This window comes from Polypterus senegalus, chromosome 14 (assembly GCF_016835505.1).
Source record: "Polypterus senegalus isolate Bchr_013 chromosome 14, ASM1683550v1, whole genome shotgun sequence".
Lineage (NCBI taxonomy): Eukaryota > Metazoa > Chordata > Cladistia > Polypteriformes > Polypteridae > Polypterus > Polypterus senegalus.
Genome location: NC_053167.1, coordinates 79,254,675 through 79,271,806, shown reverse-complemented (window position 1 = coordinate 79,271,806; position 17,132 = coordinate 79,254,675).

The following is a 17,132-nucleotide window of genomic DNA, read 5'->3' as shown; positions in this document are numbered from 1 at the left end:
ATATTTAATTATTTATTTTAAGGAGTCCAAAAATATTTCAAAGAAAAGTAAAATTGCATACAAAAAAGGGAAACAAAAAAAAAAGTAACAGCCACCAAAATGCAAATCAGATTTCAGAGAGAGTACTTTGAATGATACCAGGGGTCAAAACCAGGAATCAAAAATGAATAAAGAGCATAGACCAAAAATCTACAAGAAGCAGTCTCCCATCTGTACTCTAAATGTTAAACTGGAAAGCTCAGGCATACGCATGAGTACAGAGGACACTGCAGGGCCAATGGAGCTACCTCCTCAGCTGGAAATGGTGGCAGAATAAAGTATGAAAACAGTTTCACAAAATACAAAAAGCAGTAAGAAATTAAATTGACCATATGATGGAAAATTGGGGAAAATTGTTTAAGAAAATGAAGTTGAGGGTTGTTATAAATATTTCAATAAGTTAATTTACTAACTGATTTTGCACAGTATCTGGTGGGGCTGTTGCAGAAACACTACTGTTAAACTGATTTTATTTTTATTTAGACTCAAAAAAACAAATGTTGAAGTCTATTCCAGGACACAAACGGGAAATCATTCTCTTGCTTTTCTGCTATCTCAAGGCATATTCTGTTAGCTTGATGAGGTACATTGTGGCTAGTTTTTTGTGCAAAGTAAATGAATGAAAGCAAAAGAACTTGCCAAAAGAAATGGAATTTGCTGCTTAGTTTAGTATATTAAAAAAAGAATATTAACATCTGGCAATAATTATAGCAATTCTGCATATCAGCAGTAGGAGTTTGGCAGAATCACACAGGTACTCTGAAGTGCAAGTGTGTGTTTATATATTAAAAAGAACTGCTAGGAGCAATTTCCAAACTCCAAAGCATAAAAACTTAATATATTTAGAGTACTTTTAGGAAGCATAGCAGTACAGGGATTTGTGCTTGTGCCTCACAATTCCATGGGTTTAATTCCAGGCCCTGTCACTGTCTGTGTAGTTCACACCTTTCCCCCAAGTCTGCATGGATTTATTCCCAAAACTCTGGGTTTCTTCTCATATTCCAAATGATGGGCAGGTTTGGTTAACTGCTGACTCTTAACTGGTTTTGTATGGGTGAGTGTGAGCAGACCTCTTTTTTTATTGTGGAAAGGCTTTTTCAACCTTCCCTAAAACATAAATTCCTTGCACCAGAACATAGATTCTTTTTCTATATCACTATGGTTATATGTCATCTTCTCACTCTCTACACTTATCCATTGGAAGGAGACAAAGCCCACATCTTCAATGCAACTGCACCCAGGACCAATTTCACCCAGGATGAACTACAGCTGTGACTCTTTATTCTCTCTGAGGCATCCTTCCTTTTATCTATGCCCTGGATCAGCAGAATATATCAGGCAAGCGGGAGATCAGGTTCTTGCTTCTGCCGCCTGATTAGCTCAATACCTGGCTTTATAAAGATGGTCTAACATGGTTTGATTTCTGAGATGACATACTTGTCTCCATTTCTGAAAATATTGTGAGCTGATTGGAACCAAATCATGCTTCTCACTTTTAAATGTGCATTATTTGATTGACATATTTGGTGCTGCTGTAGTGTAGTCATGCTCAGCAGCTTGTGCTAAGCAAGTACAAATTAGTCCTTAACTTTTAACAAATCACATCAATGTTCTCATATAGCTTACAAAGTCTAATAGTATGTTAGCTGAGAAAGCTTACATCCGTATGAGCTACTTAAACATCCATATGACCTAATTAATGCAGACCTATTGTCTTTAACAATTTAAACATCTTAAAACTAAAAAGAAAGATAACTACAATACACCTTCAATAATGTCACTGGAATAAAAGAAATTTCCTATGCAGCCTTGTGTATGTTTCAGTAAAGAATAATAATATTATTCAGGGCATCAATGTAGTCTGTGTATTTAGCAAGCTTTGCATTCATAAAGACTCCTCTTGAAATATTCCTAGTTTCATACACAATATCTATATATATTTTATATTATATTTTATATTATATATGTGCTGTATGTGTATATATTGTAAAAGGCGCTATATAGCGCCCGACCCGGCACAGACCACGCAGAGGCACGTGTACAAAAACACACAGGCTTTTATTTTTCTTCAGCTGTGTGACACGTCTTCCCCGTGCCACACAGCCCAAACACAGTCCCAAAGCACAAGCAATACTCTTCCTTCTCTGGTACCACCACTCTTCCCAGGCAACCTCGTCCTCTTCCTCCCGATTCTGGCTACCCAGTGGTGGAGGCTGGCTCGTTTTATACCCCACCCGGAAGTGTTCCAGGTGCTTGACCACCTGGTCCTAATTGCACCTCCGGGTGGGGCTGAAGATTCATCCAGCTAGGCTCTTGAGTCATGGCAGCGCCCCCTAGCGGCCACCCCCTCTCCCAACCAGGCTGTAGAGCAGATTGCATTCCTTTCACTGCTGGCTAGAAACCTGGTGTGCAAATAAAAGCATAGCATTTGTGAACAATTGGGATGATTTTTGGGAAAGGCCTGGATTTTTCAGAAGAGATGGTCTTCATCCTAACTGGAGGGATCTTATGTATTATCCCAAAATATAGCAGCAAAACTGCCTGTTTGAATGATTAGAGCACCATCCAGGCCGCAGCCATGTAATCATAAATCACAGGCTGTTCTTTATCCCACCTGTTATTTTCCTGAAGCTGTTACCCATAATCCCTGTTGTGGGGCATCCAGTAAATTTAGTCTTGATACAAAACATAAATAAATTGATAACCAAAAAATAAGGTGTATAATTAGACCAAGGGATAAAGCCAGACCCTCCACCAGGGGCATCTGTAATAGAAATTTAATTCAAATTAAAACAAAAAATATATCAGCAGTTCAGAAAGAACCATGCAGTTTTAAATGCTGTTTATTGAACATTCGCTCTCTTGGCACTAAAGCTGTTTTGGTAAATGATATATATTAAGTACAAAATCTGATCTGTGTCTTCTTACTGAAACCTGGCTTAGTAAATGTGACACTGTTCCCTAGCTGAGGCGTCACCAGATGGATACTGTTCCTTCATAAGTCTAGAGATTCTGGTCGAGGAGGAGACCTTGGAATAATTCATTGTAACAAAATGCAAATCACTCCTAATAATTTAGGCAACTTTACATCCTTTGAGGCATTCATTTTAAATATTAAAACAGATTCCTAGTCTACAGACCACCAGGGCCATATTCATTGTTCATGACTGAATTTAGCAACCTTCTGTCTGATTTGGCTATAAATTATGATCACGTAGTTCTGATGGGGATTTTAATGTACACATTGATGTGGAAACTGACACTTTTAGCAAATGTTTTACTTATTTGTTAAATTCAGTAGGATTTTGTCAGATTGTCAAAGGTCCAACTCATAATCATAACCACACATTAGATTTAATTATAACTTACAAAGTTGAAATTCAAAATTTAAATATTACTCCATTAAATGTAGTTATTTCCGATCACTTCTTAATTACATTTGATTTAGTTCTGCCCATGCCAAGCACTCACAGATTAAAACAAAGACAGTGCGACATCTAGATTGTAATTCTGCTTCAAAATTTATAGATACCTTGAGTAAGTCGAGTGTAATTGTGGAAAACCATTTAGATCAGTTAACATCAAATGTAAACGTGGAAAACAATTTAGATCAGCTAATATCACATTATAATGTGACCTTGAGAGATGCTCTGGACACAGTGGCTCCCCTAAAACAAAAGTGATCAAAGCACATAGAAACTCTCCCTGGTTTAATGAAAATACTCGAGCTCTTAAATTAGAGTGTCAAACACTGGAGCGCAGATGGAGAACAACAAAGCTACATGTCTTTCAAATTGCATGGACAGAGAGTGTAATAAATATAAAAAGCCCTCTTTAAAGCTCGCTCAGAATACTATTCTACATTAATAGATAGCAATAATAAAAATCCTAGGGTACTTTTAGAGCAGTGGCTAAATTAACAAATGGGAATTCAGATCAACAGTGCAAAATACCAACAGATATTAGCAGTACAGACTTTATGAACTTCTTCAATGAGAAAATTAAAAATATAAGATCCCAGATCTCAGCATCACAGTACAAACCAAATACTAGCTTAGCAGACCCTGCACATTGCATTCAGCACTTTAGTAATTTTAATCCTGTAACTCACCAGGAAGTCTTAACTTTAATTACTAAAATGAAGCCCACTACTTGTTCCCTAGATCCAGTGCCAACAAAACTAGTAATAAGTGCAATGGATGTTCTTGCAGGCCTATTCTAACCATTATCAATAGTTCATTACTGCATGGCACCGTACCTGATGCACTAAAAGTGTCAGTCATTAAACCTTTACTTAAAAAGTCAGACCTAGACCCACACATACTAAATAACTATAGGCCTATTTCAAATTTACCATTTCTCTCTAAAATACTAGAAAAGTAGTGCCAGTCAGCTTCAGTCACACCTTACGCATTACAATTTATTTGAGAAATTCCAGTCTGGCTTTCGCACTGGTCATAGTACAGAAACGGCACTAACACGGGTTGTAAATGACATTCTGATATCCTCTGATGAAGGAAATTCCACTGTAATTATGTTGTTGGACTTAAGTGCAGCATTTGACACCATTGACCATTCTATTTTACTGCACAGGCTAGAAAACGATGTTGGGCTTACAGGCCCGTGCTCGCTTGGTTCAGTTCTTATTTATCAAATCGATTCCAATATGTACAGAAATGTGCAGACAGTACTCCATCATTATACACAGAAGTTCAATATGGTGTCCGCAGGGCTCAGTACTGGGACCTTTACTGTTTTCACTTTACATGCTTCCACTGGGATCTCTCATTAGGAAACATAATGTTAATTTTCACTGTATGCAGATGACACCCAGTTATACCTTTCATTTAAATCAAATGAAGTTTCTCCGATGTTGTCTTTAATTAGTTGTGTTAGTGAATTAAAGGAATGGATGAATGAGAACTACTTGTCTTTAAATACAGATAAAACAGAGATGTTAATTGTTGGAGGGAATGACGCTGATCACAGCAATATTTTGTCATCATTTAACTCAGTTGGAATCCCAATTAATTTTACTGAATCAGCCCGCAATCTAGGAGTTATCTTTGACTCTAGCATGTCATTTAAAGCACATATTACAAAGTCGTCCAAAACATGTTTTTCCATCTTAAAAATGTTAGGAAATTAAGGGCTTTCTAAATAAACAGGATTGTGAGAAATTAATTCATGCATTTATCTCTAGTAGGATTGACTACTGCAATGCGGTGTTCACTGGCTGTTCAAACTGTTCTCTATACAGCCTCCAGTTAATCCAAAATGCGCTGCAAGAATTATTACAAGAACAAGAAAATATGAACACATAACCCAGTTCTTAAATCTTTACACTGGCTCCCAGTTAAGTTTAGGGCAGATTTCAAAATCCTCCTTTTAACATATAAAGCATTAAATGGCCAAGGTCCGCTTACTTGTCTGAACTTATCATGACTTACAAACCTGAGCACATTAAGATCTCAAGATGCCGGTCTGCTTAGGATTCCAAGGATTAATAAAATAACAGTGGGAGGTCGAGCTTTTAGTTACAGGGCCCCTAAACTGTGGAATGGTCTTCCTGCTTCCATAAGAGATGCCCCCTCGGTCTCAGCCTTTAAATCCCGGCTGAAGACTCACTACTTCAGTTTATCATATCCTGACTAGAGCTGCTGATTAACTGTACATACTGCATCTCTGTTGTTAGTCATTAGCACTAAACATAAGTAACATGATAATTATATTTGAATACTAACCCTCACCTATTCTGTTTCTTTTCTCGGTACCCAAATGTGGCATTGGTGCCACGCCCACCTGCCAAGTTGTTTGCCTGCCTATGGTAAAGTCATCCCTGATGGAGGATCACAGGAATCATGGGAAAGAGGGTCCTTTCATGGAGCAACGTTTCAGCCGTGGCATGGCCAAATGTGTAGGCAGCTAGATGGATGAGGTCTCCAGGACTCTAAAAATATCCAAACCTAATTATGTCATATCATCTACTGTTAAACCGTACTTCTAAAATTTTTTATTATTATGCTGTATTAAGGAATTGTTCTGTTCTGTGTATTGTATTGTATTGACCCCTACTTTTGACACCCACTGCACGCCCAACCTACCTGGAAAGGGGTCTCTCTTTGAACTGCCTTTCCCGAGGTTTCTTCCATTTTCCCTACAAGGTTTTTATTGGGAGTTTTTCCTTGTCTTCTCAGAGAGTCAAGGCTGGGGGGCTGTCAAAAGGCAGGGCCTGTTAAAGCCCATTGCAGCACTTCATGTGTGATTTTGGGCTATACAAAAATAAACTGTATTGTATTGTATTGTATATTGCGCGACGCCATACAAGGCGTCGGCGGCCATTTTATAAGGGAGGAGCCAGAAGTGGAGGAATGCTGGGAAGGAACCGTGAGGGAGGATGGGACTGATGACGTCAAGAAAGATGGCGGAGGAAGGGGGGAAGTATCGTACTTCGGGAATGAGGCTTATGGTGGCGGAGCGTCTTTTTTCCTGGAAGAAAGCAAAGGAGAAAGGTTAGTACCCGCCACTCCCTGCCGCTAACGTCTTCCAAGCGTGTTAAGGTCCGCCCACGGTCTCCTATTCGCATGGGTGACAATATATATATATATATATATATATATATATATATATATATATATATATATATATATATATATATATATATATAGACTGACATTACTTCTGGTTTCGGCTGCCAGACTGATGTCACTTCCGGGTTACGGACTATAAATCCGCCATATTGCCAAACCGAGTCAGTTCATTTTGGGAACTCAAACCAGCAACATCAATTGTGCTCTCAAAGATCCTTTTGCAGCTAGGAACAATATAAGGGTGGCTGCCCCAAACCTTCTTTTAGTGTGTTAAGACTCATTATTTCACAATATATATATTCCTGGGAGGGAAAGACTAGAGAGACGAGACATGCTCTTCATGTGAAGATCACGGAAGACACTTAAAAGACACATGAGACGAAAGAGATTGGTCACTGATCATCTCGCGGGGACCTTAAACATGAGACTTTGTGCCAAAAGATTGACCCAGGACCATTTCGTGGGGACATAGAACATGAGATTCTTGCAAGACACACCCTACTTACAACCAATATCAAATAAGACCTCAGGCAGCAAAACACTCAGACATGTAAAGGCTTTCAGCACACACAGATCCAGGGCTCTCAGTGCATATAAAGCGTATAAGGACAGTACGTTATAGATGAAACATCAATGACTAAGCGGAGAAGAAAGAGCAGCATGGAGAAAAGAGACCCAAAACGTTGGAGAGAAAAAAAAGAAAAATAATAATCTAGGTGCAAATTCAGAAAATAGGGAAAGTAATAATCAGCCCAGAGCAGTTGGAATTGAAAAAAGTATGTCCAATCGGGCTCAGAATCAAAAGACTAAGAGTAAAAGACAAAGTAGAACTTCATAAAGATGTTCAAAAACGTTGGCGCTATACACATGCAGAGCAGGTTAGAGATTATGAAAGCAGTGGAATTCGAAAGGCTCAAAAAAAGTTGGCGCGATACAAATACCTAACTTGCTCCCAGCTCTTAAAACAATGACAAGCAACAAGCAATACATGCAGGTCACCAACAGTAGAAACCCAGCAGATGATCCGACCGCTTCTCCTTGCGTGTGTTCAGTCACCCTATCCCAACCCTTCACAACACAAGCGGCAGAGACGCGAAGTGGCAAAAGGACAGCTGGTGTACAGGCTTTAAAATGATCGACCGGCAGCGCAACAACAGCAGAAAGACAGCAGATGATCCGATGGCTTCTCCTTAGCATGCGTTCAGCCGCACCCCTGCCTTGACAACACGAGCAGTGTTATACGTCCTGCAAGAAAGAAATTTAACCACACCTGGGGCCGGAAATAAAGGACAAGTATTGTTTTTACAACGTCACGCGAGGCAAGGCAATGACATCATTTAAAACAAGTCCACGGACATCTAACCTAGCAGTTGTTGGATTGCTGTTGGCAGACACACTTCATGTGCTCCCAGCTCTTAAAACAACAACAAGCAAAAGACACAGCTCGCCAGCAGCAGAAAGCCAGCAGATGATCCGACCGCTTCTCCTTAGCGTGCGTTCAGCCACACCCCCTGCACAATGTGAGCAGCGTTATACGTCCTGCGGGAAAGAGGTGTAACCACGCTGGGGCCGGAAATAAAGGACAAGTATTGTTTTTACAAAAGTTTTAAAGTAAAATTGACAATAATACATACGTAACAATTCCCATGAAACTAACAATCTCTTTAAATTGTATATCCAGTAAACCAAACCCGGGGGTGGGGGAGCGAAGTGAGCAGGGGGCAGAGCCCCCTAGTAGATATATATAACTTCTTTGTGTTCATTATCATCACTTTGTAACAGTGCTTGCTTTTTCTTTTTATTATTTTCTGCTTGTGTTTTGTTTTAATCCTTTGTGCCAAACGGGATGGAAAGACACATCCTGACCAGAAGAAGGAAAGGCTCTTTTCCTGGATCGGAGGCTCCAGGTGGATGGACAGGTGTGTTTACAGTTATTTTTCTGGCCAGGATAAAATGGAAAGACAGGGAAGGACTGTCTCTGGGTACTATTTATTCCTCCAGTATGCTAGGTGGCAGCTTCCTTCAGGTAGAGCTCCCATTTATACTCCTGTAGAGCACCTTGGGACATGTAGTCTCAAAGAACAACCCTGTGGTGGCATGTGGGTTCCAGCAGAGGGAGCTATATGAAAGGTGTGCAACTTGAAAGAGGTTCTGCATGACCCAGAAGTGCTGCCAGGGTGCTGTCATTTGACACCAGAAGTATTACCAGGTTCTGAGGTAAAAGAAGCCATCCAGCCTCATCCAAGGGAGGTCATTTGGGAGGAAGTGGACAAAGTTTGCCTGGAGAAGAGACAGAGGATTTAGTGTGAAGAGAAGTCTGTTTATAGAGGATTAAAACCTGTGTAACATATTGGATTTAATAAACCACTTTTACTGAAGCTAGTGTCCACACCTTGTACTATGTAAGTCTGAAAGAAATCATTGCTTGGGCTCTGCCAGGAGAAACATTGAGAAATTTCTTTGTTTTGCAGATACTTTAAGAAAAGGAGTTGTAAAACTCATAATTAGATACTAAATGGTTTATTCTATCAAACAATATTTTTTTAAAGTTAACGCACCCACCATTTTGAGACCTCACAACCACTGAACCCTGGACAAACTAAAGAACCACAGCAGCTTACCTGCTCAACCCTGGGACTTCTTAATTGTGGCACTCCTTTACCTTCCACCCTCCAAACTGTTGGATACTCCAAAGACAGTTGGAAAAGATACAGGTTGGAATACCTGGTGCCCCTTCCCTATCTGCTGTATTCATCTCTGTCAGCTGTTATTGGGGGTTTCCTGTCAGAAGCTGATTGTGGATTGAATGTCGAAAGAAAGATTATTTATATCATGGTTGGTATTGTTGATGTGGTGGTTTTGAGGCAGCATTGTAAGTGGCACTACCTTTCCAAAGTGTAATACCAAGCATTAAATCTGGTCCATCCATTGAGCTAACAGCCCTTGCTGGACACAGCTTGGATTCTGTCTTCTTCCCAGTGCTGTCAATGAAGGCTGTAACTCCCCATAACTTAGTAATGGAAAATCTGGTTCACAAAATAGATAGTTGGATGGGTTGTTAACACCTACCATCCTCATGTTATGGATTTTTATTATTTTAGGAGCTTGATCCATCATGGAGCTTTGGAGGTAAAGACAGTGCACTGGCAGCATCCTCTAAGTGTTAGCTGCAAACCCCCATGAAGGAGATTTACGACAGGTGGCTCCAGTCGAGGTGTCTCTCTGAAGTACTGAAATGGTTTAGTGAATAATAGCTCAGCAAGTCAGCACTAAGGTGACGGCCTTTTAATTGATGTTGGGGTGTATGATGTATTGCTGCATGGATTTAGTTACGAAAGTGGATTAGCTACAGACTTGGCTATTTAGGTAACCCTTTCAGCTCCTTGCCCACACCTGAATGTGCAATTCTAGTAGAGCTAATAAAAGTTAACTTTCTTTTCTGAATCTTTGCCTTTAATCTTCTTTGCTGATATCCCTTTATGACAGGTGCCATCATCTTACAATTTTTACAATAAAATGAAAATAAAAGGTGTGTTTCTAATCGAGAAGAACAAAATACTTTGTACGTTCATTCTCAAATCAATTTGCATATGGTGTTTTTTTTTTACCACTACTATTATGTTGTCCCAATCTAACATTATTTTTGAATCTGCTTTCTCCATGATAAGGTGGAAGGGATTTGGAATCTGTCCTTGCATCTTCAGACACAAGGGCACAACTGACACAAAAAACATGCCCAAACTCACTCACTCACACACAGCCAGTTGAATCATTAATGTTACCAGTTAATCCAAAATGCACATTATTAAGATATGGGAGTAGACTGGAGTGCCTGTGGACATGGGAGCTCATGCAAATTACTGGCAAGCAGTGATTCAGATCCATTTTTAGGTTTAAGGCAAGGGCATTAAGCTCTGTGTCTCCCCAAGTAACAATGTATTTTACTAAAGTCTGTTACAGCACCTTTGAGTTCAAGCTTATTCCGTGGCTCCAATCCTGATTCCTATACTTAGTCTCAAACTGGAATCAGCAGAGAGGTGGATTGCAGGATTATTATTGGATTTAAAAGAGTAGACAAATGCTGAACATGGTTTGTTTTAAGATTTACGAAACAATCAATCAATCAAATATATTTTTTATTTTGTAAAGCACCCTTCACAGAGCAAACAATTACACATTTTACAAAGCAAACAAATGGTACAATTTGCAGTACAAATTACAAAATAAATGATCATTCAATACATGACTGACAACAAGAAAACAAGCTTGAAAGAGTCTATCTAAATGAAGACAAATTAATAATACAGTATATGGGGATAGGTGGGTCACAGTCAGGAGAACCATCAAGGACAGGAAAGAAGCACGGCTTGGGCTGCTGCATGACACACAGTATGTTCCCCTAAAGGACTAAAAGGCAGACATTCTTAGATTGGGCTGGGTCTTTAAAGCTTTCTGACTGCTTAGGAGTACATAACTCACAGGGGCTTCAAAAGAGAGCTGTAGCAAAGTGTCAAATGAGCAATAGTAGGAGCATCCAAAATACTGGAAATGATTCCAAGACTGAGCCCACTAGTTTTGTGTTGTGTTATCTATTTTATTGTGTATTTTAATCCGCCCATGTGTACTCCTTCCCTTCATTTTCTTCCTAATTCTTCCCTCTTTTTAGCTATTTTTGACTATTGACAATAGTTTGGGACTTTGGAGGGTTCAGGAGCACAGCCTATTGACACAAACCTCGACAATGGTACAAATAGCCATAACTAATCATCTAGACTGCGAAGAACTGAGAAGATGACTAAACCAGAAAGATAATGAGATGTGATACAAAAGTGGGTTTTTTTGAGAGACCGCAGAACTGGTAATCAGAATTCCATCATAAGTCAAAACCAATAAATGCAACCAAACCAGAGAACTCACCAAAATCCTTAAGGGAGAATCATAGTACGGTATATGACACTGACAACTTGCATCATATTAGGGATGACATCAGTCATGAGTCAACAATGGCATGAGCTGACAGGTCTTTATTCAAATGAGCTGCTTGAGAGCCAGCAGCATGGAGCTAATAAAAACAGCAAGCCTACTTCAGTCTTAAGAATTCCAATTCGTTCAAAGATATTGATGTATAAGGGGGAATATTTCCTTAGATGGGTCAGGGAGAGCACAGTGCAGCACTTTAATAATAAGCAGATCAGTGCAGCAGGTAGATGCATGAAGAAGGGGTCTTAGCTGCCTTGAAAGCTGGCATATTGTAATTTATTCAGTTATCCAATAAAATGTGTCATTTTCCTTGACTTTTCATTGTTGCCAGAATGATTAAAACAGACAAATATAACAAATTAATTACTTTCCACAAATGATGTACATAAACACTATAAAACATTCCTAAAATAAGACTCACAATAGTAAGCCCTGGCGAGGGCCCTGAATACATCCATCTGGCTTATCATGGGGCAAATTGTGGAATAAACACAATAACCAAAGAATATTCATCAACAACAGTTATCAATGATCTGTCTTCTGGACCATAATTCTTCCAGTGTACAAGGTACTGAACTCTGGTACTATTTTGTCTCAAATAAACTGTTATTTGGTTCTCAAACTCTGATTCTCCACACATTTTCACAGTTTTGGGGTGAAGGAGGTCTTGACAAGGTAGAAACTGGGCTGAGACATGAATGGTGGAGTGGACAGGGAAAGAGCCAGTTGATACCAGACCAGATCTATTTTATGCATTTCTAAGAAACTATAAACTATGAAGTAAGTTTATGGGATGAAACTTAGCAGATGAATATGTCACATTGTGAGACATAGCCTTCTACGCTATTTTGTAATCCACAAGAACTTGCCTCCTCCTCTCAGCATTTGCTTTGGCAGTGCTTTCTGTCTTGCAGAAGTTTTCCCTTGAAGCTGGCCATTTTGACACACTGGTACTGGGGTAACTACAAAGTAATGGAAAAGTGATGGGGTTTACATCCATATATTAACTGGAAGGGATAAAATCCCATTAAAGTCTAATTTTTGTGGGTAGATAATCTACCCAATTGGCTTGATTGTGTTTAATGAAACAACAGAAAAAGTTTCCAACTCCTGATTTATATATTCTATTTTCCCATTACTTTGAAGGTGATAACTTGAAGAGAGTTTCATATGAACATTTAGTTTATTGCAAAACTAATTCCTGAATCAAGAAATAAATTGCAGCCCACAATCTGACAGAATACTTTAACGGAATCCATATAATAAAAAATATTTCTGTATAATGATGTTTGCAAATATTTGAGCCAACAGAATTTTCTTCAAGGCAGCAAACTGCCTTAGAAAATTGATATACGTTCAACAAAATAGTTTTATGACCTCTGGAGGCTGGAAGATCAGTGATGTAATCTAAAGAAACCTCTTCCCATGGTTTTTCAGGAGGTGGCAGGAGTTGGAACAAACCAAAAGGAATTCCAGAATCATTTGTATTCCTATTACACGTGCTACTTGATAAAATATATTGTTTAAAGTCCTTTCTTATGGTTGGCCATCAAAAGCAGTGGTTAATCAAATCAAAAATTTAAGGAATTCCTGGATGTTTAGAAATAATGGTCATGTCCACAAAGTGAAGCCTTAGTTCTGAAATTGAATGGAGCATAGGTAAGGGTGGGGCAATCTGTGTTTTAAGTGGTGTACAAACCTCTGTCTATTTTGCTACAAAAGGGTTTGGCTACCTACGAACCTGAAAAAGGCTGTGAATAAAAGAGATGAACACTGAAAAAGAGCTGGGGTAACCACCATGTATACTTGGTGTATACAATGTGTCTATATAGACTTGATTCACTGTTGACAAGATGGCATTTTTATAGTTGGTGATCTAACTAAATCGACTCTAATATGTTCCAATGGGATGTCAATAAGGGGAATGGGAACCAGAGGAGCACAGTCCCTACTAGGAATATGATGCTGTTGATGAACCTCCTCAATAATCCCCGGCCAATAAAATCAGAGCTTAATATGCTCAAGGGTTTTTTTTTCCAACAGGTGGGTGTGTGCTAGGACTGCATGACCAACACAAATGACAGTACCTCTCCGTCATGCTCTGCTACCCGATACACAAGGTCATTATTCAAGACAAAGTGAGACCTGAGCTAAAATGAATCTGAAGTGGAGTGAAGGTGAAGCATGGAAAAACTGAGCCGCGACATAGAAAGAGAGAAAGGGAGAACGCTTTGTGATAGAGGTGGAAAATGGGTCAAGACACACCATAGGCAGAAAGGTCACATACCTGTGATGACAGGCTTCCTTGAGTTTATATTCTGTCTTTTTTATCCTTCCTTTGTTTTATACAGATAAACAAACCCATTTTCATACATTCTGGACATTTTGGCCTTATTCCGGTTGTGGAGAAATGCCAAGAGGGTGCTCTCCATCTACACTGTACTTGTAAGGCTGTTCCCTGAAGGATTCTGACTTGTAATGATAAAGCTATCAGAAAAGAATGTGAGTCCTGTTTCACTTAAAATATTTTTTTTGAATGACTCATCCTAAGTTGTCTTTAAAATTGCATTTTAAGCAGACATTCCTAACTTGTGCCAATTTTTCTTCTTATCTACAGTTTACAAACTGCCCAGAATTTATTGAAGTACAGTACCTTATGATACCTTATGATTCATTAAAAACAAATAGTCTAAAAGTTCCTTCAGTTTTCTAAATGTATTCATTCCATGCCATAGTAGCACTGGGTGCAGTGGAAGAACAAGCCTTGTATGGGGTGCCTTTAAAATGACAATGCCAGCTTTGCAATCATTCATCCATTTTTTGAGAGATGTGACACATTAGGAGTTCAGTCTGCTAGCAGCATATGTTGCAAGATATAAACCAACCCGGATGAGACACCAGTCCATGACAGGGCGCTCTTGTACAAGGAATTCATATTTTTGTTTGGTCCCTCTGAAAAAACACAACAAGAAAAAAAAATAAATTGTAGGTATATAAATAAAGTTCAAAAAATGAATAAAATATAAAGCAAAGTAAAAGGAAGAACAATATTTAGTGTGATAAAATATATTTGTGCGTGCAAGCAATGTCAGGAGCATCAATGCACCAATATTCAGGTAAGATCACCTGTAGGAACACGATCACTAACAATCTTTCTGCTTTCGTCCAGAGCCCTAAAAAGAAGTCCACTAACATCACTTCTAGATTGGCCCAAAGAAACCACCTCTTCTGCCTAGCAGTCTACTTAAACATCAGTGTTGTCAGAAGTTGATATTCATATTCAAAACTAAGAACGAAGAGCATGGAGAGCCAAACAAGATGTCTCAAGAATTGTGCACAAAGAGGCACTAAGATACACATAGTGACCCCAACCATTGGACTTATACTTTTGTTTTCCTTATACCAAACTTTTATTTTAATTAAATGGTGCACTGGAAAGTCTCCAACACTTTTGTTCTTCCTCTTTTTCATTTCTTATTACAATATTTAACAGTCAATAAGTCAGACAATTAGGATCTTACAGTTATTTGTGTTTTCATTCTGCCTGGTTTTAGAGGAGAGAGCAAACTTTTGTCAGGACTGTCAGAAACTTTGATTATACCCCAGGCTGTATGTTTTTCAGGGTTTCATAGATATATTTTTACATCCTAAGCCACACATCCACATTACTATTTTGGTTGTGAACTTTAGCCCATTTTCTGACTTCTTCGCTTTCATCAGATTTCATTTACTATTCCTGCCCCCTGTCCTCTCCTTGACTATGGCTAGATCTGCAGCCCTTTGCCGTGAATATTTTTGCTGAATTATGACTACTAACATTTGCTAAATTCCAGCCTCAGTGCTTCTCATCTTGTCTGCAGCTTTGTTGTTAGTTTTTTGCTATAAGATGAACAAAGGTCCAAAACAGTCTTTTATTTGGAAACTGTCTTAGATTTTAATTCAAGTATAAAAGTATTTACATTTGCTTTTTATGCTCTGAAATTTGTGTATGTGAAAACTGAACACCATTGAGTTTGCTAGTGTGCTATGAAGTTTGGAAACCCACTAAATCTGTTTTTAGGGTATTGGTGGAACAACACCCTATTTTGGCAACATCAGGCACAAGCCAGGAACCAACACCGCATCTAGTCCACTGTAAAACCTTCTCACATACAGAACAACATGGGGCCAATTACCCATTACATGGACTGCAATAGGAAATGTTGTGCCAGAAAAAAATACATGCAGGCACAAGAAGAATGTGCAAACTCAATAAAGCTAACAATCTGGCATGGAGCTCAAACCCAAATGTATAAAATCCATATGAATGAAAAGGCCGAGAATGACAGAAACTAATATAAAGTGTTATCCATTTGTCAACTTTCTGATGGCACCATTTCCAGTTAAGTTTGCAGGGAGTCAGAGTCCCCAAAGGAAACCTAACTACAGGATGCCAACAAAAGCACAAGCATATCAAGATACCAAGTAATCCATCATTGAACAATGGAAAAAGAAGAATATGGGATTAAGGTGCAAACTCAATTTGATTCAAAGATTTAATTGTTATATAGTACCAGTAATACCCAATGCTCTACCTGCCAATGTTACTTAATATTTTCTCTGCTGAAATACTCTGCAGATGTTTTTCTCACAAAATGATTTTCCCAGAAACAATGTGTCTTGCTATTCCAAGATAGGCCAATGCCTCTCTACATTCCAAGTGTTAGGGTGTGATGGAGAAACCCAGATGTGAGATTGTCTGCTCTGCCCCACAGCTGGGCTCTTTTTTATTACGTGCATGATTGAGTATTCAATTAATTCTCCTTTCTTTTCTCAGTGGAGATTTACTGTAAAGAATCTTGCTGCAGGGTGTGGGACTTGGTCCAACTCGGTATTATTTTCATGAATCGTTTTGCTCAAAACAAAAGTCGTGTACACTTGTAGTACGTATCAGTCAATCCTCATAAAATTTGCCACTTCTTTTATGCAGTATCTTTCATATCACTTTGGCTTTGTAATATGTTTATGTAAAAACATCATCAAATAAGTAATTGTACTTCTTTGCTAAAATCAAGATGTTTGGATTGTTACACAAAGACACTGGCACAGGAAACTGGAGTCATTAAAATGGCTTTCGTTTGTTTAAAAAGAAAATCTAAGCAATAACAACTCTCTTATGTGGATTACAAAATCTTTAGGAGATTTCTGTCAAAGTAAAATTGCTGGTGACACCAAGAAAAAAGAACAAAAACACAGCAATAAGTCTCTTTTGAACTTCTAAAATCTCCATAGCCAAACCTCACACTTTTACGTTTAATGAATAAAAGTAAAGCCCACCTTGGCAAAATATTTAAACTCCTAAATCTGCACATGGGCCATTTGTCTGAGTTTGATGTACATTGCCAGCTCTTTGCTGAAGAGGGTTTCATGTTCCTGATGTAAACTGCTCTTCAAAGTAATTTTTAAATATGTACATCGTCCCGCTGAAACTCAGAATTCGACAAAGTGGGTCTAAAAACTGCTTGCTTTGTTTTGGAGGAATTA